The sequence below is a fragment of the Manis javanica genome, chromosome 2 (genome assembly GCF_040802235.1).
Source record: "Manis javanica isolate MJ-LG chromosome 2, MJ_LKY, whole genome shotgun sequence".
NCBI lineage: Eukaryota > Metazoa > Chordata > Mammalia > Pholidota > Manidae > Manis > Manis javanica.
The window spans coordinates 141,628,477-141,652,865 of NC_133157.1; the positions used below are offsets into that span (position 1 = coordinate 141,628,477).

At 37.3% G+C, this 24,389-nt stretch overlaps 1 long non-coding RNA gene across 1 annotated transcript in view; it reads left to right on the plus strand.

Annotated features, from left to right (window-relative positions):
- LOC140845251 (uncharacterized) overlaps positions 1-8,069 on the plus strand; it is a 29,411-nt gene extending 21,342 nt beyond the window's left edge. The window contains exon 2 of the long non-coding RNA XR_012124060.1: positions 7,615-8,069. This is a non-coding gene — a long non-coding RNA (uncharacterized lncRNA). The remainder of the gene's footprint in view (positions 1-7,614) is intronic.
- Positions 8,070-24,389: the final 16,320 nt, after the last annotated feature.

Genomic DNA, 24,389 nt, shown 5'->3' on the forward strand with positions numbered 1-24,389 from the left:
AGGAGCACCAACATACCTGAAACAAATACTAACAGAACTAAAGGAGGAAATAGAACGCAATGCATTCATTCTAGGAGACTTCAACACACCACTCACTCCAAAGGACAGATCCACCAGACAGAAAATAAGTAAGGACACAGAGGCACTGAACAACACAATAGAACAGATGGACCTAATAGACATCTACAGAACTCTACATCCAAAAGCAACAGGATATACATTCTTCTCAAGTGCACATGGAACATTCTCCAGAATAGACCCCATACTAGGCGACAATAAGAGCCTCAGTAAATTCCAAATGATTGAAATCCTACCAACCAACTTTTCAGACCACAAAGGCATAAAACTAGAAATAAACTGTACAAAGAAAGCAAAAAGGCTCACAAACACATGGAGGCTTAACAACACGCTCCTAAATAATCAATGGATCAATGACCAAATCAACATGGAGATCCAGCAATATACGGAAACAAACGACAACAACACAAAGCCCCAACTACTGTGGGACACAGCAAAAGCAGTCTTAAGAGGAAAGTACATAGCAATCCAGGCATATTTAAAAATGGAAGAACAATCCCAAATGAATGGTCTAATGTCACAATTATCGAAATTGGAAAAAGAAGAACAAATGAGGCCTAAGGTCAGCAGATGGAGGGACATAATAAAGATCAGAGAAGAAATAAATAAAATTAAGAAGAATAAAACAATAGCAAAAATCAATGAAACCAAGAGCTGGTTCTTTGAGAAAATAAACAAATAGATAAGCCTCTAGCCAGACTTATTAAGAGAAAAAGAGAATCAACACACATCAACAGAATCAGAAATGAGAAAGGAAAAATCACGACGGACCCCACAGAAATACAAAGAATTATTAGAGAATATTATGAAAACCTATATGCTAACAAGCTGGAAAACCTAGGAGAAATGGACAACTTCCTAGAAAAATACAGCCTTCCAAGACTGACCCAGAAAGAAACAGAAAATCTAAACTGACCAATTACTAGCAACGAAATTGAAGCGGTAATAAAAAAACTACCAAAGAACAAAACCCCCGGGCCAGATGGATTCACCTCGGAATTTTATTAGACATACAGGGAAGACATAATACCCATTCTCCTTAAAGTTTTCCAAAAAATAGAAGAGCAGGGGATACCCCCAAACTCATTCTATGAAGCTAACATCACCCTAATACCAAAACCAGGCAAAGACCCCACCAAAAAAGAAAACTACACACCAATATCCCTGATGAACGTAGATGCAAAAATACTAAACAAAATATTAGCAAACCAAATTCAAAAATACATCAAAAGGATCGTACACCATGACCAAGTGGGATTCATCCCAGGGATGCAAGGATGGTACAACATTCGAAAGTCCATCAACATCATCCACCACATCAACAAAAAGAAAGACAAAAACCACATGATCATCTCCACAGATGCTGAAAAAGCATTTGACAAAGTTCAACATCCATTCATGATAAAAACTCTCAGCAAAATGGGAATAGAGGACAAGTACCTCAACATAATAAAGGCCATCTATGATAAAACCACAGCCAACGTTATATTGAACAATGAGAAGCTGAAAGCTTTTCCTCTGAGATCAGGAACTAGACAGGGATGCCCACTCTCCCCACTGTTATTTAACATAGTACTGGAGGTCCTAGCCACGGCAATTAGACAAAACAAAGAAATACAAGGAATCCAGATTGGTAAAGAAGAAGTTAAACTGTCACTATTTGCAGATGACATGATACTATACATAAAAAAACCCTAAAGACTCCACCCCAAAACTACTAGAACTGATATTGGAATACAGCAAAGTTGCAGGATACAAAATCAACACACAGAAATCTGTGGCTTTCCTATACACTAACAATGAACCAACAGAAAGAGAAATCAGGAAAACAACTCCATTCACAATTGCATCAAAAAGAATAAAATACCTAGGAATAAACCTAACCAAAGAAGTGAAAGACTTCTACTCTGAAAACTACAAGTCACTCTTAAGAGAAATTAAAGGGGACACTAACAGATGGAAACTCATCCCATGCTCGTGACTAGGAAGAATTAATATCGTCAAAATGGCCATCCTGCCCAAAGCAATATACAGATTTGATGCAATCCCTATCAGACTACCAGCAACATTCTTCAATGAACTGGAACAAATAATTCAAAAATTCATATGGAAACACCAAATATCCCGAATAGCCAAACCAATCCTGAGAAAGAAGAATAAAGTAGGGGGGACCTCACTCCCCAATTTCAAGCTCTACTATAAAGCCATAGTAATCAAGACAATTTGGTACTGGCACAGGAACAGAGCCACAGACCAATGGAACAGACTAGAGAATCCAGACATTAACCCAGACATATATGGTCAATTAATATTTGATAAAGGAGCCATGGACATACAATGGCTAAATGGCAGTCTCTTCAACAGATGGTGCTGTCAAAACTGGAGAGCTACATGTAGGAGAATGAAACTGGACCATTGTCTAACCCCATATACAAAAGTAAACTCAAAATGGATCAAAGACCTGAATGTGAGTCATGAAACCATCAAACTCTTGTAAGAAAACATAGGCAAAAACATCTTAGATATAAACATGAGTGACCTCTTCTTGAACATATCTCCCCGGGCAAAGAAAACAACAGCAAAAATGAACAAGTGGGACTATATTAAGCTGAAAAGCTTCTGTACAGCAAAAGACACCATCAATAGAACAAAAAGGAACCCTACAGTATGGGAGAATATATTTGAAAATGACAGATCCGATAAAGGCTTGACGTCCAGAATATATAAAGAGCTCACATGCCTCAACAAACAAAAAACAAATAACCCAATTAAAAAATGGGCAGAGGAACTGAACAGACAGTTCTCTAAAAAAGCAATACAGATTGCCAACAGACACATGAAAAAATGCTCCACATCGCTAATTAGCAGAGAAATGCAAATAAATCTACAATGAGGTATCACCTCACACCAGTAAAGATGGCTGCCTTCCAAAAGACAAACGACAACAAATGTTGGTGAGGCTGTGGAGAAAGGGGAACCCTCCTACACTGCTGGTGGGAATGTAAATTAGTTCAACCATTGTGGAAAGCAGTATGGAGGTACATCAAAATGCTCAAAACAGACTTACCATTTGACCCAGGAATTCCACTCCTAGGAATTTACCCTAAGAACGCAGCAATCAAGTTTGAGAAAGACAGATGCACCCCTATGTTTATCACATCACTATTTACAATAGCCAAGAATTGGAAGCAACCTAAATGTCCATTGATAGATGAATGGATAAAGAAGATGTGGTACATATACACAATGGAATACTACTCAGCCATAAGAAAAGGGCAACAACATGGATGGAGCTGGAGGGTATTATGCTCAGTGAAATAAGCCAAGCAGAAAAAGAGTAATACCAAATGATTTCACTCATCTGTGGAATATAAGAACAAAGGAAAAACTGAAGGAACAAAACAGCAGCAGAATCACAGAACTCAAGAATGGACTAACAGGTACCAAAGGGAAAGGGACTGGGGAGGATGGATGGTTAGCCAGAGATGGGTCAGATTCCTCAAGGGAGGAACAACCTAAGACAGGCACAGTTTCAGGGGGCCATCAGGTGAGAAATTGGGGATCAACAGAGGTGAGGCTTAGAACCTCTTCCCCCCTGTTCTGAGAGAAATCTGCTGCATCTGTGGATGTTTTATTGCCCTTGTCTAGCTTGGATTAACACATAGTCTACAGGCACACACCTGATCATCTACATTTGCTCTCTTACAACACTAAACTATGTTTTCTACCTTTATCTTGCATCTACCTACCACTTCAGCATTCTATTAAAAAAAATAATAATAAAGAGAGAAATGTGGTATCCACATATAAATCAAGTATAAAAATCAAATGAATATTCATATTTGGACTGATTGTTTATAGTTCATAATGCATGATCAAAACCGAAAGTTTCTGTGATGACTGCCCTTGTACTGTTCACCATGTAACTTATTCACTATGTAAGAATTTGTTCTCCATGTAAGAACTTGTTCCTTATGCTTCAGAAGATTGGAGACTGACGAGAATTAGGTTTAGGGTGGATTAATGATTGTGCATTGAGCATTGACCCCCTATACAGAATTTTATTGTTGTTAACAACCATTTGATCAATAAATAGGAGAGATGCCCTCACAAAAAAAAAAGTACACACCTCCAATTGTAAAATAAATAAGTAACCAGGAATATAGTCAAAATATTTTAACAACTTTGTACAGTGATAGCTGGTACCTAGAATTATCATGTATATAAATGTTGAATCACTGTGTTGTACACCTGAAACTAATGTCATACTGTGTGTCAGCTACCCTTCAATAAAAAATAATTATCTACAAAAAAAAAAGATAGGATTCAAAGTTACAACTTAAGATAACTTGGTGAGTATTGGGCCTCCAGCTTTCTAAATATTGGTACTATTAGTGCTTTGAAAGCTGGCTTGCATATGCAGAAGAAAACTGTTCAATATTTTTCTTGAGTAGTTATAATTACAGTGTACTTATATAACATTTAACAGTCTATTGAATCTTTTGTTCCATTTTCCAGTATTACTTTCTGAATTTTAGAAAATGGATTAGTTTTGGACTATTAAAAATATTATTGACCTCTTCAACTAATTTCAGTAGTTTTTAAACATTACTGATATCTGTACTATATGTTTACTCAATTTTGAATTTTTTGTGGGTCACTGTTAATACACCAGAAATACGGGGATTTATATAACTCCAAGGATGTGTTATTATAAAGGGTGAACATGCAATTTGTTATTCAAAGCAGGGTGTTTTTGAAAGTGAAAAGGGACATGTTAATAATTATATTGAGACAGCAGGCACATACTGGGATTGTCCTTGTCAAAATGAACATAGGTCACCTGATTTATTCTTGGTGTCAAATTATCTTGTCTGCATTTATGAAATGACTGAGTTGGATTAGATCAGGAATCTGCAAACTATAGCCCACAGGCCAAATGCAGCCTATAGTGCATTTTTACAAATAAAGTTTCACTGGAACACAGCCTCACCCTTTGTTTACATGTTTTCTGTGACTGCTTTCACTCTGCATGGGAAGTGCTGAGTCAGGAAAACACAAACTGCATTACTTCCCAAACCTAAACTATTTACTATGTAGACCTCAGAAAAAAAACTTGGATTAGGTAATCTCAAAGAGCTCACACAGATATAACAGTTTGTGATTCTTTGTTATCCTTGTTGCTTTACTAACATCTTTTTTGTTGGATAAAGAAAAAGTTGTACTTGGCAAATTTTATTTCAAGATTGCTAGATTAAGCCTTGGTGTAAAGAAGCTGTTAGACATGCAGCCTGGAAGTTAACCTGATGAGGATTCACTGATCTGTTTCTGAGAAGCTGTGGCAGAGGTGCCATGTATGGGGTGACCCCTGAGAAGCCCAGCAGAAGGGGAGTTGGATTAGGGGCTGGGGGGCTCTCAGGGTCCTAGAATGTAACTCATCAAACATCTGGGGTGGGAAGGACCCCACAATCCCAAGGGCCCTGACATTTCCTAGGGTTGCCAATATATCCAATAGTCATTCATTAACCTTAGACTCTTATAAGATCATTAAGGTAAAAAACCCCACATTTCATGCTCATTGATTTGAATTTTTTAAATTATTTTTGTCCTGAAACTTTGCCTTTGAAATCCAGTCTTCTGATGTACTAAATAATTGGGTTCTTTTTTAAAGCAAGAGCCTTGAAAAACTTAAACAATGCTGGAGAGATAAGTTTCTGTATGTGTGAGGGGAGCAGGTATATGACTTCCATATACTTTGGCTTTTACAAGGAGTGAGATGGGAAGTCATTGCAGGGGTTTGAGCAGAGGAGCACCGTATGTGATTTATGCTTTTAAATGCTGAATATGGCCACTATGTGGAGACCAGAATAAGTGGAGTCAAGGTCAGAAGCAGGTAGGAAATGAAGGAGATTATTGCAATAAGCCAAGTGAGAGATGATAACAGTCTGAATCAGGATGGTAAAAGAGGAGGTAATAAAAGTGCATGTATTCTGGATATTTTTTGGAGCCAGATTCAATAAGGGTTATTGCTAGATTTTGTATGGAGTGATGCAATGTGAGCACAGAGAGGAGTCAAGCATGACTCCATGGCCTTGGGCCTGAGCAACTTCAGAGTGGGGCTGCCATTTACTGAGATGGGTAGATGTACAAGTGTTCACCTTTCCCTGTTAGAAGATATCAGAACCTATATTTGGGCAATGTCAAATCTGAGGGGTCTATACAACATCACAATGGAGATGGTGAGGAAGTTGTTAGATATGAATGCCAATTTCAGGATAGAAGTTTGACTGAACTAGAATGAAAAAAATATATATATTCAGTTGAGTGGAATGAATATACAATTTATATATATTCATTCTTCAGTCAGATTTTTAAAAAATTTTCTACTGTAATTTTTAATTTTTTTATTAAGATATTATTGATATACACTCTTATGAAGGTTTCACATGAAAAATGTAGTTTCAGCATTCACCCATATTATCAAGTCCCCCCCATACCCCATTGCAGTCACTGTCCATCAGTGTAGTAAGATGCCAGAGTCACTACTTGTCTTCTCTGTGCTACACTGTCTTCCCCATGATCCCTGCACACCATGTGAACTAATTCTAACTGTTTAGTCAGATTTTCATATTTCAGAATACACAAATATACATGATTCAGGATGGGATGAATGAATACATACACAAGTCATCAGCATAAATGATACAAGCATGGGAATAGAGATCACAAAGGGAATAAGTATAGCTAGAAGACAGAGAACTAAGCCCTGGGCCATACCATGCTTAGAAATTAGGGAGATGAGGCAGAATCCAGAAAAGGAGGCTAATGAGGAATGGCTGACTATGGAGAAAAATTAAGTATTGTGGAAACCAAGTGAAGAACTATTATGAGTGGAAGGATTGGTCAAGTTACCTGAGGACTGTGAATTAACCATCAGATTTGGTCATGTAGCAGTCACTGGTGACATAGACAAGAGCAGTTACAGTGGCTTAGTGTGGATGAAAGCCTGATTGACATGTGTTTAAGAAAGAATTGAAGGAGAAGAATCTAAATCATTGGGTGTAGGCAACTGCTGTGCCTCTCCAGCCAAGGCCACCGAGAATACACCGCTGTCAAGCAAGGAGGGCTTATTGCTCATTACAGTGATGGAGACCACACACTAGGGGAATGGTGGGCATCTCAGCAAGAAGTTTGGTAATTTATGGGGGGTGCTTAAGGAACCGGATCTTTGCTCTGAACTGGAAGCTGTCTGGAAGCAGAGATAATTCTATGATTGGCTATCTTAATAAATCTTATGGACAAAACAGGAAGACTAGAGTGAGGTCAAAGCTGTAATTAGTAAAGAGGTATCAGTCACTTGTATTTGTCAGGAGAGGGAGGTGTTTTTTGTAGTTCTGTGGTTTGCACAATGACCTTGTTTTTGTCTGTCCTTAGATAAAAAATTAAGCAGTGATCTTGTTTTTTTGGCTACTTTATCATGGTCACAGAGCGTCCTTGTCTGATGTCAATGTTCTGTGAATTTGTTTATGTTAAAAGGAAGAACACCAAGGTCTAACAGTGAGTGACGTACTATCAGCAGACCACCACTGAGAGAAGACTCGGGGGAATGTATTGCACAAGGACTGAGTTTTGTAAGTGAATGTAATTATTTGTGATCCATCTCTTATTCACAAAACAAAACAATTAACTTTCTTTTTTTTCTCTCTGTCTGTCTCAATTTCCCACCTCTGAGTTTCCAAGTTTTGGGGATGAGCATTTGCTGAGGACATGGCACTTCAAGTTTCATAAACTGGGCAGAAGATGGCAGTACATGAAGTCTTAGTAAAGACCTGTTATGATGCTACAGTCTCATTAGCTTTATTTGTTCAAAAAACAAATAGATGATCCATTCCAAACTGAAATTCTTTATTATTTATTATTATCCACTGTTATTATTATTTATTATTACCTAAGCTGAGAATGTTTACTTGAATATATGAAGGTCCAAAGTCTTCAGTTGTGTGGTCTTTTCTTGATTGTGTTTCTTATTGGTGAGAGATATGCTACATTTTCTATATAATTAAAAACCAAGGTCCTTAGGCCGTGGGTTAGTATCTATTAGCGGTACTTAATTTTAGTGAATATTGGATAGTAACTTAAAATTTTTAAATTAAATTAACTGTTTGGTAACACCATCACAATAATATTGGATAATAGATTTTTATTTTCTTATTTTTTTTGTATATTTTGGTAAAACAATCCAAAAACTCTATTTAAAAAAAGAAAAATAAATATATATTTGCATAAAATTCGTCTCAAGGAAGGTTTAATTTTATCTCCCACAGTTTAAATGATTTTTTTTCCTAGCTGTTTCCAGTTGGATGAACCACAGTAGTTACCATAACAACCGTGGTTATTACCACTGAGATAAGTGATCCTTTCTTACACCAACACACTTGTCAACATGTTCATGATACAAATATTAAACATTTACAACATAAAAAGAAAGTCTCCCTTGTGGCCCAAGATGTCAGCTCCCTCTCTGGGCACATTGATGGTTACCAACTTCTTTTATATAATTCAGAGATATTCAATGCTTACAATACAAGCATTTACAAAAGTATTCTTTTTGCCTTACAAATAGTCTGCCTTTACTTTTTCACTGAACAATATTTCTGGGAGATTGTTCCATTACAAAATACATAGAGCTATTTCTTTCTTTTAAGCAGTTAAAGTAGTTTATTTTACAGGAATGCAAAAGTTATTCCAAGAATCCCATATTATTAGATATTTAAGTGATTTTCAGCCTTTCACTATCACAAATACTTTGTTAATTAATAGACTTCTGCTTATCCTATGTAAGTGAGGGATGAAGTTCTAGAGGTAGAATTTCAAAATCAAAGGTTAGGGACATTTTAAACTTCAGTAGCTATTAACAAATTTATAGGTACAAAGTTTACCCATTTTCCCTCCTACTAACAGAGTATAAGAATGCCTGTTCCTCACGCCATTACCAACGTGCTAGGCAAGCAAACATTTTGTTTTGTTCCAGTCTGGTAAGAGAAAAATGTTACTTCAGTATAATTTTATTTTTCTTTTGGAACTGTAGGTGTTTTCTTCTTGAATTATTTTATCAGATAAATGTTTTCCTCAATTTGTTATCTCTTGATATTGTGTATTTTTCCTTGGAAGACATCTTCTTATTTATTTATTTATTGATATTGTTAATGTGCAATTACTTGAACAACATTATGGTTACTAGACTCCCCCTATTATCAAGTCCCCACCATATACCCCATTACAGTCACTGTCCATCAGCGCATCTTTTCATTTTTGTGGAGATGACTTAATCAATTTTGGATGTTCTGGTGGTTGGCTTTTGTGTCATGTAGGCAGGCTTTCCCAGCTCTGAAGTCACCACAAACAAAATAGACACATGGACAAGGACACCAAACCAAAATCCTTCCATGGTATTTTTCTGGTATTTTAATGCACTTTCCAAATTTTAACAACTAAAGTTTTTTTAATCTGGATTTTTAGGGGTACAAAGTATTAATCATAGATTCAAATAAAAGATTTCAGGTTCCTAATTGTTCCATTATCCTTTGTTGATTAATTAATCTTTTTACTATCATGGTAAGTATGAAATATTACCTTGATCATGTACTAAGTTTCTGCTGAATTTGCTTGTGTTAAGGGCTTGCTATTCTGTTACCTACATCTGTATTCATATGTAATATGTTTTATCCATGTGTAATAAGCTTTAATATTTCATAAAGCTAATTTCCCCTTAGTACTTTTCATAATTTTCCTGATTTTGACATTTTTTCTTATTTATTTATATCTTGATGTGAACTCTAGAATGTGTTTATGTAGTTGAAAGAAAACTGTTAGTGATTTGTTGATATCGCATTATGTTTTCACATTACCTTAGGGACAATTTCTATCTTCAGTTGAGTTTCTCCTGTCCAAAATCAGGCAGGCCTTTTCATTTAGTCAAGGCTTCTCTTTTGCCTTTTAGTTGTGCTTTGGAATATTTTTATGTAGGTTTGCATTTGTTGATCTGTTGTAAGCTGGATCCTTTCTTCTGTGTGATTTTCTAAATGCTTTTGTCTTTATATCTGATAGCTGTTGGTTTCCATTTATTAATTTTGTACCATAATACCCTACTAAACATTTTTGTGATTTGGAATCATTTTAAAGTTATTTTCAAGTGTTTTTCAGTTATATAACCATATTGTCTACAAATAATGATGATTTTGTCTACTCTTTTCCAGTTTTTAGATACCTTACTTGTCTTCCTTTTGATGGCTTTGGCTGTATCTACCAGCAATGTTGAGTGATAGTGGTAGGAATAGACATCCCGGTCTTGTTTCTGATATGATGGAAATGTTATCTACTATTCTTCATGAAGCATTCTGTGGACTTGTGAGTGTGTGTGTGTTTGTGTACACATACATTTACTCATTTTAACTGTATATCATTGATACTTACCTTATTAAAAATTAAAAAAAATAACAAATGGATGTTAAATTCTATAAAATGTTTTCAAGAATGCATCTAATGAGGTGATTACTAATGCTAAACCAATCTTGTATTACTAGCAGAAAGCCCACTTAATCAGATCAGTATTCTTTCATTGTATGCATGGATTCTATTTGTTAAATATATTTTATTAATATGGTTTCATAACTACTTTAAGTGAGATAGATCTTTATTTCTTTGCTAGTGCTGTCTTTTTTGGATTTAGGTATCAAGATTAAAGAAAAATATTTTCCTTAAAATAGTTTTAAGGAAATTCTCCTTTACATTACATGCAGGAACAGTTTAAAATCACATTAGAATTATCTATCTGGCTTGGAGAATTTCCCTGTGAACATATGTGGACCTGGAACTCTTTGATGAGGAATCTTTGACAATTTCCTTTATTCTTCTATGAAAAATAGTAATTTGTATGTTTTTGCTATATATCCTCAGATCAGTTTTAGTAAATTATCTTTCCCCAGAAAATTATCTGTTCTGTGTTGTAGAGTTTAGTTTTCTCATTTTTAATTGACTTTGGTTTTATTGTATTATGTGTACTTAAAATGAAAGGGAATGAAAGGGAAAATTATATGCATATTTTTCAATATATAATACATAATTCAATATATAATAATATGCAATAACATATAATTTCAATATATAATATAATAAAATAATATATGTTGAAAAGGGAATTTCCCTTCATTATATGTATGTTAGATCTACATGTGATTATGTTATTTAAGTTTTATATGGCTTTGAATTTATATATTTGATAAAAATAATATTAATGGAATTGAATAATTCACACTACTAGTATATTTTTGCCTGATTTTCCATGCCATTTCTCCATTTTATTCATGTTAAAGCTAAGTTATCTGGCAAATAGGTAGTCAAATTTTTGGATCTTTGTGGTGGATACCATCTTTTGTCAATTTAAATAACATTTAAATTTTGTTTCTGCAGGTCAGTTTGGGGGACTTTCTATTCTGCTCTCCTATGTGTCTATCCTGTTATCAATATCATAAGTTCATAACCACAATAGCTATACAATAACTTTATACCTGGTAGGACAGTGCCCATCCTAACTCACCTTGTCAGTCATTCTTCTTCACAATTTTCTTATTTACTTTTGACTCTTTGCTCTTCAATGTAACTTTCAGAAGCACATTGCCATGCTTCAAAACCTCTGTTGGAATTTTGATTAGAATTGGTTTATATCTATGAATCATTTTGGGAACAATCTCTACAATATTTATTCCTATCTATGGATAAGAATGTCTCCTCCTTTGTTAAATCTTCCTTAATGTCCTTCAATAAAGTTTTATAATATTCTATATGTGGGTCTTAGAACATCTTTTGTTAGGTTTATTCCTAGGTATTTTATAAACATTGCTGCTATAATAAGTAGTATCTTCTCAAATCATGTTTTCTAATTGCTTGTTGCTGATGTATAGAAATGCAATCGACTTTCGTACACTGGCCTTAATCTTTCCACTTTGCTGAAGTCTCCTAATATTTCTAATTGATCATGTTCTCTGTAAATAATAACATTTTTATTCCCTCTTTCAATCTTTATGTCTTTAATAAATTTTTCTCACCTTTTGGGATGACTAGAGCCACTATTATATGTATTCTTCTATGAAAAATGACTAGGAGTGATATTAATGGATTTATTTTTGTTGTATTTCTGATTTTAAGAGAATGCTTACAGTATTTTCTGATTCAAGATTATTATTTTAAAGTTTTTTTTTATAGAAGCACTTTATCAGGTTAGGAAGTTCCTTTCTATTCCTAGTTAATTAACAGTTATAATTACGAATCACTGTTAAAGTCTTCAAATGCTTTATCTCTGTCTATTTGAATTATCTCATATTTTAAAATGTGCTAATATAGTGACTCATAGGGACAATGATGAAATTAGTATATCTCAACTAATTTCTCTCTTTCCACTTTGTCTGCCATTGATTTTTAGTTGATATTATTTTTAAGTATATACCTTTTTATTTTTAAACATACCTATACTGCTTTTATCTTATTTTTATTTATCTCTCTTGATCCCCACATATTAAAGATGAGAAAATCAGTGTGCTTGCACTGTCTTCCACTTTCTCTCCCCATTCTCTACCCCCACATTTTTATATATTTCTTTATCATAAGGTTTTTAACATTTACATTTTATTCTGTAACTATATCTTCTGATTTATTTCAGCATTCTGATAATGGTAATTATATCACAGTTATTGACATCTATTCCCATCCCCATAGTTTCCCCTTTCATCTTTTAGTTGAAAGGAATCCATCCTTTATTTTTTTTGGCTTTACTGAGGTATATACAATATGCAAAAAATTACACATATTTAGTGTATAGATTTTTATGAGTTTGGAAATGTACATACACCGGTGATACCATCACCACAAACAGGTATATGAAAAGGTGCTCAACATCATTAATCATAGAGAAACGTGAATCAAAAGCACCATGAACTATTTCCTGTGCTATGTTTTCAAGAAGGGCTTTTGGGAAGTAGTTACCTGTTCTCTTTATGTTTAAACAAATGCTTGGTTCAGTTGTAAAGACTTGGTTTAAAATTTTTGCCCTTAAAAACTTTGTTAGCACAGTTTTAACATCTTTTAGTGGTGAATATTGTTCTGGAGAAATCTGATGTTAGTTTGAATTTTTGCAGTTATAGATCTGCCTAGCTGATGAAAAAAATTTGAATATGTGTCTTATTCTTTATTCTCAATGTTTCACTTAAAAAAAATTTCAAGCCCATAGGCAAGTTATAAGATAGTATAATGAATATCCATATACTCATCATCCAGATTCATCACTTTTTAACATTTTGCCACACACAATTGCTCTATTGTTTTTGCTATCTATCTATACACATTTTTTTTGGTTGAACCATTTGAAAGAGAATTGAAGACATCATGAAACTATACTTATAAGTACTTCAGTATATACCTGCTAAGAACAAGGACATTTTCCTTACATAAGCCACAATACCAATATTAAACACTCAAGAGAGTTAACTTTAATTAAAAATATTATCTAATACACAAACTTCTTTATTGGTAAAGATATGTCAAAGAAGACATTTCACATACCCACGCTGTAATCTAGGCTGTTGGTTGGCAAATTCTTAAGACAGCAATGCTTCCTATTCTTAGATCCATAGTTCTTTGAAAAACTTGATTTTAGCCTTATCTCCTGAAAAGTATCTGTATATGCAGACACACACCAAGATTTCATGTAAATTCAAAGGATCCACAAACCCCCTGAATCCATATGTGAAAATACCCTCGGGGAGCAGAAAGTCCATGAACTCCAGGTTGTTTTCTTAATGTCCTATCTAAATTCTTTCCCTCCCTTTGTGTGTTTACGTTTTCAAGATTACAGCACTTAGAAAAGATGGAAATAAATTAGTCTTAAATCCACCAATATTTTTTCTTGTTTCATCATGCTTCTCTCAAGAACTCTCCTTTCCCCTCCCCTTCCCCTCCTCCTCCTCCTTTCTCTTCCCTCCCCTTTGTAACTTCTCCCTGTCTCTTTTTTATAATTGAGATATGATTATATACCTTAAATGCACAGATAATAATTGCAAAGTTTGGTGAGCTTTGGCAAATGTACACATTAGTAAAACTAATTCTTCAGTGAAGGTGTACATAAAGTCTGTTATCCTAGAGCATCTAATCAATTTCTCCAGAAGCAACCACCACTATACTGATATCTATCCCTATAGATTTTTTTTGTTTACTTAAAATCCATGTAAGTAGAATTATGTTAATGTTTTTGAGATTCATTCAAGTTGTTATGCATATCAGAAGATTATTTCTTTTTATTGCTGGGCAGTATTCCATTGTATGAATATAGCACAATATGTCTAACCATTCTCCTGCTGAGATATTTGAGTTGTTTACAGTATTTAGCTAATAGTAAGCTCTATTGAAGTTCTCTCTTCAATGGAGTAAATCTTTTTTTGTGAAAATGCATTTTCATTTTGGGGGAATAAATATGTAGGTGTAGAACTGCTGGATCATAAAGTAGGTGTATGTTTAACTCTAAGAAACTGACTAAAATGTTTTCCAATGCTATTCATGCACACTCCTACCCTGCCCCCCAGCAATGTATTTGAGTTCCTCTTCCCCTGCTTTCCATTCAATGTTTGGCATTGTAAGTCTAGTTTTAGCCAACCTAGTGACTATCTGGTATTATTTCCCTTTGGTTTAAATTTACATTTTGCTATGACTAGTAAACTTGACTGACTTTGCCTGTGTTTACTGTGCATTTATATTCTTTCTAAACAGTCTGTTCAAGTCTTTTGTCCGTTTTTACTGAGGTTTTGTGCTTTATTATTAATCTCTGGAAGTTCTTTATATATGTTGGAAACCTTTGATACACATGCACACACATATGCACATATATATATATATATATATATATATATGTTAATGCAGTGTATTCTCGTTTTTCATGGATTCCATCATTGGTGATCTGCTTGCTTGCTAAAATTTATTTGTAACCTGATAATTGATACTCAGGGCACTTTCACAGTCTGTTATGAATGTAAGCACAGTTGTGAAAATTCTGTCACTTGATGTGCGTGTTCCCAACTGAGATCAAGCAAAGTGATGCTCTGCCTTTTTGTTTCTGCTCTCATAGTGTAAATAAGTTGTTTTTAAAAGCCTGTTTAGTTCCAGGTTTTATATTTTTGTCCCTTTGGTTGATGATTTTGCTGTTTAAAGAGGCCCCCAAGTGAAGGGTTGAAATACTGTCTGGTGTTTCTGAGTGAAAGAAGGCTGAGGTGTACTTCATGGGGAAAATGAGTGTGTTAGATAATCCTCATTCAGGTATGAGTTACAGTGGTAGGTAATATATTTTAAATGTCTTTAAAGAGAAACATATATAAAATAAGTTTATGTATTGATTGGTTATGAAAATATTGTGACCACAGGCTTGCAGGAACCTAGCCCTGTCTTCCCTCCACAAATAACAGTTTAGTATTTGCTAATTTAGTGACTTTATAGGACATAACTATTGCACATAATGAGAACCAACTATTATTCATCTATTTATCTTTCCATGCATCTATTTACATATCTATCATCTAAATTTTCTTCCAGTCCATAGATAGCCTTTTCATTTGGTTATTGGTGTCTTCTGAGGAGCAAAATTTGTGATTATAAGAAGTACCATTGATCATTTTTAAATGGATATTAGTTTTTATAGTACACCTAAGAAATCAAGGTTTGCCTGTTTCAAGGTTTCAAAGATATTCTTTGTTTCCATCAAAAATATTTATAATTTTATCTTTTACATTTGTGTGTACAACTTCTGTTGAGTTCATTTTTTGTGTATGGTGTGAGGAATGGGTCATGACTCATGTTGATATGGCTCTCCTGGTTTTTCCATGCCATTTGTTGTAAATACTTTTGTTTTCTCACTGAATTTCACTGGTGGGTGCCTTTGTTGAAAAACAGTTGACCATATTTGTGTGGGTTTATTTCTGAATTCAATTCTGCTTCATCAATTTGTTTATACTTAAAGCCACTAGAGCTTAACTCTAATTACTCTAGCTTTATAGTAAGTTTTGACATCAGTTTATGGAAGCCCTCTAACTTTGTTCTTTATTTGTAAGATAGTTTTGGTTGTTCTATATTTTTCTAATTTCCATGTATATTCCAGTATCAGCTCGTTAATTTCTAAAAAGCAGTGTACTGGAGTTTGCATTTGAATTGCATTGAATCTAGAGATCTATTTGGGAAGCACCAACATCTTTACATAATTGATTATTCCAAAGTTCAGACATGGTGTAACTCTTCATTCTTTCCTCCATTAATAAATGTGTTTTAAAATTTCTCTCTGCAATGTTTTGTAGTATTTAGAGCAAAGATCTTGCACATCTTTTGTTAAATGTATTACTAATAGCTATACTAATCAAGAAAATGGTGAAGTGTAAAAAATAATGTCAGATTGAAAAAAGGGACATCATTATAGATTATTTATTAAATAGTTAAGAAAATTTTATGAGCAAATACCTAATTTTTAAAGTACTCTACTTGTGTGGAAGACTCAGTATTTAAAGATGTCTAAATAATTTAAAGATATTTAAATTATTACCAATCTGATCTGTGAATCAAACAATTCTAATCACAATAACAATTGTGTGTGTGTTTATTCTAAATTTTATAGAAATGTAAAGAGCCAAGAATAGTCAAATCGTAGCTGAAAAAGAATAAAACAGTTGGCTTACTAAAAGTCAAGAATTAGTACAAAGCCATAGTAGTTAGCACCATGAGGAACTGGATCAGAAATAGACCAATAGATCAATGCAACAGAATAGAGAGCCCAGAGGTCACTCACAGGGGCATGTGACTGTGAGTGAAACTGCAGTGTACCTTGTACCTCTCACCTCTATGTGCCTGGAAGGGCCTCATCAGTTCTAAAGATACTGAACACATGGAAAGGCTGGTACAACTCATACATGGGGGCTATAGAGGCTGTCAGCTCTGAGACAGGCTGGAACAGCAAAGGGCTCAGCAGTAGGTCTAGACTGTATGACACAATAGCCCTGCCACTTGGGTCATATGACTTAGCCAACTTGGCCAATCCCTGTAAATTTATCAGAGGTGGAAAAAGATGCTGTGTGGCATTCATGGCAATCCTCAGTGCAAGACTCACCACATAGGTTGCCTCAAGTTCTAGAGCAAAGCATTGCAGAAGAATTATAGACCTCTTGATAAACAGTTCCAGACATGCTAACAGACCCTGGAAGAGATGGAGTACTTGATCTTGCACAGTAATTGTCCAAGTTCCCAAAAACTGAATAAACAGGTAGCCCAGACCCCACGTCATCAGCCACTTCTACACCATCACCTCTTCCTCAGCTTACATCTTCACCCAATGATGGATCCCTTATGAGCAACTAACAGAGAAGGAAAACCCCATTCTTGGTTCCTGGATGGGGTGGGTCATACTGTGAGTGCTGGACAAAACTGGATGGTACCTGTGGTGGCTTGCCCTCAGGGATGGTACTGAAGGCTGTGGTAACAGATCATTTTATTTGGGGCAGAATGTCTAACAGTCCTCTACTTTATGTAGAAAGAGAAGCTGCCTTCTCTTTATACAGGTTATAGGTGTAGGTATAATATACAAATGGACTTATGAGCAGTGGCAAACACCAGAAAAAAGAATGGAAGATCACAACCTACTTTGTTTTCTTTATATCCACAGAAAAATTTAAACTTCTATTTACTTGTTTCATCGTGGAGTCAACACAACACAAAATTCTCTTATCTAAAATCATTTCAGTTGAAAAAAGACCAAGTTGTTTGTAGTAACGATCCCAGGATTACTGTCAAATTTGTTTTTAGCCAGATTAGCATAATTGTGACAAATAAATATTGGTAAACCAAGCTAATTTACATTTATCACCTCAATGCATCAGATATCCCTGGAGCTTTACAAATCTCCTGAGTTCTTTTCAATAACAGTGTTATACATGAAATAAGAGTAGAGATTATCTTAGCCCACTGAAGTCCTCTGTTTAATCTCTGGAGACAAGGGGGCTCTTGTTTATCTGTGACAATGCAAATAGTCAAATCAAATACCCCCTGGGCAATCTCAGACTGCATGTCCTCAGATAGCTTTACAAACAATGTGCCAAAAAATTTACTTACAGAACAGGAATATTAAACTTTGACATATATAGCTTTAGGAAGGTAAACTTTCAAAAAATTATACGTTCTTTAAACTAACATTCATTGCTTCATATCTTTGCAATAAATTACTACTTTGATCTTTTGATGAATAAATAATTGTTTCTGACATTTAATGCTTGCATTAAGAACTTCCTTTGGTTTAGACCTGTGTGGTCCAACATGGAACCCACCAGTGAAAGGGGGCTATGGCAAAGTTAAAATATAATTCACCTGGTTGGAGCTGTACTATAATGATTTCAATGACAAAGTAGTACAAAATGTAAAATATTTTATTAATAATTTTTATTTCAATTAATTGTGAAATGATAATATTTTTGGTGGTTTAGGTTAAGTAAATATAAGCTACTATAATTACCATTAATTTATAGTAATGGGCAAAATGTCTGCACATATGGGCTTCCAATTGTGATACTGTTTTTTATTTCATCAAATTTCCTACCATTATTAAGTATTAAACACAACTGTTTATATTGATTCTGATTTATATCATCTTTACCCTTTGATCCACGCATGAGATTTATGGGAAGAACCAAGGAGTAGTGTGTGACTAGAACAACAGGGACAACAAAAAAGCAAAGTATGTGGTTCAACCTCTAACTGTAGCAATAATGCAGAGACACAAAAATACCACCCAGGCACCCTTTCCAGAGAACTAGGACTCTCGTGTTTCCCTTCCCAACCCTCTGTAGCCAATAGTTTCTACTATTTGGCCTCCTATGATTCTCAAATCTGTTTCTTCATTCCTACATCCATTGCTATTATCTTGGCATAACCCCTTACTATCTTTTCTGGGGTTGCTCCAGGGTCCAGGGCTTGGGTGTCCAATTCCAGTTCCTGTTGTCCTTTTATTCTTCAAATGTAGGCCAACTGATTTTTTTCCTAGAATGCCAATCTGTTCAACCCCTTTATTAAAAGTCCTGCAAAAATCTTGACTGCCCACATGATAGAGTACTTAGAAGGCATTAAAGACTTTCTGTCCTGCTGATCTCTCCACATATCCTCCCGCATCAGTCGTGTGGGACTGATCTCCACCTCCCTCACTGCTGCATCTGCCTAAACCTTTGAACCTGTGCTCACTGGAGTATTTGCCTGGGGTGCCCTCCCAGCCCTGACTACCTTCCACCTGGCCAACTCCCATCATTCTGAAGGTGCTATGGGCTGAGTGTAAACCCCCCAAATTCCTATGTGAACCCCTAACTCCTAATGTGACTGTATTTGGAGTTAGGGCCTTTAGGAAGTAATGAGGTCTTGGGGTGGGGTATTGATCCCGTAAGATTACTGTCCTTGTAAGAGACATCAGAGAGATATCTCTCACTCCCTGCTGTGTGAGGACCCAGTGAAAAAGGCAGCCATCTGAAAATCAGGCACCAACCTTAACTAGTGCCCTGATCTTGGATTCCCAGCTTCCAGAGCTGTGCAAAATGAAATGTCTGTTGTTTTGGCCACCCTGTCTCTGGTGTTTTGTTACAGCAGCCCTAGCTGACTGGTACAGAAGGCTCTTGTAGGGTAAATGGCAGAATTTCCAGAATCTTCCACCTGGCTTCAGTCCATTTACATATCACTAGGTTTTACCACTGCAGCCTGTGGGGCAAGGGGTGGAGGGAAAGTGGCCATTCTCTCCTCCCCTCCATTGCTGGTATATAATTGGTCTGGCATCAGCCAGTCACCAAGGGCTGGCCCATGGAGTTCCTCCTGGAAGGGGCTGGTGGAGAAGTAGAGAGCATGTCTTGGCTGCAGGAAATGCAGCCTGGAGCAGGCTTTTGCCTGCCGGGACTGGGAAGAAAGGACTTGGGGCGTGGGAGCGCCACAGCTGTGAGGATCTGATGGAGCTGTGCCTGGCCAGCAAATTTGAGCAAGCTGTGAGCAATAAAAACAGTTTCTCCCAACCTGCCCTTCTTCTTGCCTTACTTCAGTTTCACCAGATCCATTGGGGAATTTGCTCTGGAAGAGGGACCCCTTTGCCCCTAGAACTACAGCTCTGTTCAAACTTCAGCCCCTGGAGGGTGTGTTCTGAGTATCTGAGGCCAGGTGCCTTTCTTCTGCTGACATACACTCCCTAGATACTTTCAAGGGAACCCCACCTCTTATTGTGGTTATTGTCATTCTGATCTTCTAGTCTTGTGGACTCCCCGAAGGCAGGAAAAGTCTCTCTGTCATTCATTTTTGTATCAAAATCTCCAGCACATTATTTATATTAGTGTTGAAAGCTGTTTTGTTGATTGAGCATATAAGAGTATTTTGCAAATCTTCCAAGGCAAATGAAGAGCATTTTGGGGAACAAATTTCATGTAGTGTTCTCATCAGTAACGTTCAGCTTGAAGCCCTCTGGACAGAGGGAGTTAACAGGGAAACTGAGCAGCCAGCTGGGGTGGTTGGGGAGGTCTTGGTGAGCCCTGTTTTTGGTAAAGGTACCAGCCACCACGCTTAGATTATGCGCACAGCAGTTGGAGTTATCTCAGTGAGGCAACTTCCTTCTTTGACCTCAGATGCAAAAGATTAATGACAAGAGAACAAGAAAGAATCTTGAGTTACAGAACATAGTACCTCAATCCCTCAGAGAAACAAATGGAATTGTGTATTTCAAATGGCTCCGTTTCTGCAAGCACATGGAGTAAAACAGGGCACTACTGCAGTTGTTCAGATTCCCCACCTTCCCACTGCAAATATAATGGGGTGGGGACAGTTTTCTCATGCTTGACTGGAGCTGTACGTTTATTTCTCCCTTCAGATTAGTTTTGTGAACTGAGTCAATTCTTTGCCATTTCAAGAGAGCCTGGGTAGTAGAGATATGAATCAGTGAATGTTTTTAATCTTTCACTTCTATTTTCTTTATTTGTTATCTTTCCCTTTCCATTTGTGACATGCTTATTTGCTAGTTTTCCAAGCATGCTGTGTTAAATTGTTCGTACAAACTAAACTTGGCAGATTTTGAGGGTGTCCTGGAGAGTTTTTCAGGAGTGGAGGGTAAGCATCTTAGGGTTACTGCTAAGCAGCTTGTTGAAAGGCTAAAAAGCATGTTTTATCCATGAGATCATACAGACTTGGCCATAGTCTTGGGTTAGAATTCTGACTACTATTTATTTGCTGTGTGATCTTTGATAAGCTACTTGACTTCTGTCAGCCTCAGAATCTGTAACTGGAAATAATGATGCCTATCTTGCAGTGCTGCAAAGATGAGAGACAGTATGTATAAAGCGCCTGGTGAATGTGGGCACTCAATTTATGTGAAGTCTTATTAATTACATCCCTCTCTGGCCATTGTCCTTGGAAGGCATTTACATCTGGTGGCTAGGAATAAAGGAATTTCTTGTGGCAAGGAATTAAAGATGACTAAGGTGTTTAGAAAATCTGGGGCATAGAAGGACCTTGAGAAGCTGCTATTTTTATCTAGAGGAATGTCTAAATCCTTCATGAGAGACAGTTTTGATTTTATTTTTTAGTATCTCTGGGAATGGAGACTTTCTCACTTGACAATGAACTTTGTTCTAGCATCTCATCATCATGCTGGTTAAGACCTTCCTGCTCATATTCAGCAGAAATCTGTCTGGTTTTAATGCTCATTTCCTCACATTCAGAACTTAGGGAAAAGGGAGGAAAGCTGTTGAGATTCTCGACTGAGAAAATCTCCACATACTGAATCATCACTCGTTGCCCACTGCTCTGTGAGCTGAAATGACCCCAGGGCCTCGAGCAACTCCTCAGGGACACAGGTGCTCTCTGCTTTGCTGTCTTTGATATTCTTATATGAGGCAGGCTTATTTTCTTTACATCTGGTTAAGTGTTTGTCTCTGTACTCTTGGCAGAATCACAGAATGTAGGGGAATCAAGTCTCAAGTCTGCAGGAAAACATAGCTTATTGAGGGACCCTAACAAACCCCAAATCTTATTAGGAAAGTTTCGCATCATAAACAGGGGCTGTAAAAAGGATTCTCTTTATCTTTCATGAATACTCATAATAATACAGCATGGCAGTGAAGAACCACAGTTTGGAATCCTACACACAGGCTGGAACTCCAGCTCCTCCCCTTGCTGTAGATGATTTGACTTCTGAAACCTCAGTTTTCCCATGTCTACGATGGGACAACACAAGCACTAACCCGCCTGGGTGCATGCAGTCACTGCTCTGCCTCTGTTCCTTGTGACCCCACATGTACTCTGCCAGCTGCGACCCTGCTGCCGTGGCATCTCTCCTCTTGCTGTCCTTGGCCCCCACTCCGGTGGCATCTCTCCTCTCGCTGGCTCAGGCCCCCACTCCGGTGGCTTCTCTCTTGTCCCTGTCCCTGGCCCAGACTCCTGTGGCCTCTCTCCTGTCCCTGTCCCTGCCCCCCACTCCTGTGGCCTCTCTCCTGTCCCTGTCCCTGGCCTCCACTCTGGTGGCTTCTCTCCTGTCCCTGGCTCAGGCCCTGCATGGTGCTGCCACAGGAGGAGAGCTCCAGCTGCTTGAGGGTCCACCGGGAGAGGGTAGGATGCTTGCAGAGCTCTGGGGTACAATTCCTTGCACCCCAGCCTGAGCCTGGCCAGCTGGTTGCCTTCCCAGCATGCTGATGCCTGCAGTTGCCAGCTGGCACCCGCTCCCTCTGCAGGCTCCCTCTGAGCCACCACCCTCTGCACACCAGTGCCACAGTGCTGATGGCACACACCCTGGCACCCCAGAGGGCACTTTCCAGGATGCCAGGATGTCAAACCAGCTTCAGCCTGGCAAAGCAGCCCATGCCCTGGCTCTTTTGGGGCTAAGCTACACCTTCTGCAACAAGGTCTGCACCCCAGCCTTGGGGTCTCTCCTTAAGCCATAGGGCACAGTAAAGAGAGTCTTTTTACTTTAGAAACACTTTTTTTAATCAGAGTTTAGTTGTTCTTTATATTAAACGATTCCTTTACAACTCACTGTGTGGTTCCTCACTCCTGACTGGACCCAGACTGAGAGAACATGAAACTGTCCCTTTCCGGTCCCTGACCACAGGAAGTGCCGCTGACGTATGGCCCCAGCTGCTGTGCTCTGATGCACGCCTTGTTCTGGCCATGGCCTCACTCTGCACTGCGGCTTGCAGCCAAGGACGGAGCATGGCAGGGAGAGGAAGGCATATTTTTTCTGGCGGATGTGGGCTCTTCTCACAGACAGCTTTGGTTCAGGGACTACCTGGTGGCTTTATCAAAAACTGTGCTGTGGTCTAAGACTTTTCCACCTAATTTCCTTCTCTCCTGATCTTTTCCTGCAGTTAGTCCTGCATGGTGACCTTCCCCAATTCTCTCCTCATCCCCCTCAAACCTGTGTTCTCAATAAATCTCCTGCAGATCTAACCCCATCTTGCTGGGTGTTTCCTGAAGAACCCAAACAAACAGACGCTGGAGGAATTAAAAGAATGCCCAGGGATGAAGCATGTAGCAGGTGCTTGAGGACACCTGCTGCCAGTGAGGGTGATGAGGAGGACAGCCTTGGCCAGGGGCCAGAGCTGTGGCCTGTCAGGGTGCCCATGATAAGTGACACCTTGGTTTGGCTTTCTGGTGAGGCAGTAATGATTATTGTTCTGAGTGTTGTCATTCCGGGATGCAGACATGCTGTGTGGTGATATTTCCGATTGGTGGTGTTTCTAAAACTTTTATTTCATCTTCTTTCTTTACATCTGACCAATAAACACAGTGCCATCAAAAACTCCATTAGCAATTTGGAATACTGTGTTTGGGTCTCTGTGCTTACTAGCATTTTATTCTGACAAATAGAAGAAATACGCAGTAATGTGGGGAGACCTCAGCTCTCCATATCGGAGGGCACGCTTTTCAGCTCAGAAACTCTTTCTAATTTGTTTTCCCCTGACTAAAACCTAACAGAAGCCCTGGAAACTGATATCCAGGTTCAGATCCACTCTGAGGCTCCTGTGGTTCTGATCTGACACCCCTAGATACTTAGGTATTCGTTTCTGTATTTTTTTTGACTGGTGGGAAGAACCTGTCTGTTGTTCACAAGGTTTTTGAAATTGGTTGAAAAAAATCACTTGCATTGATGGTTGTAATTCAGACTTAACCATAATGGAGTCTTTCTTCATCTTTAGAAATGGTATACTGATCTGAGCATCTTTTGTACATGT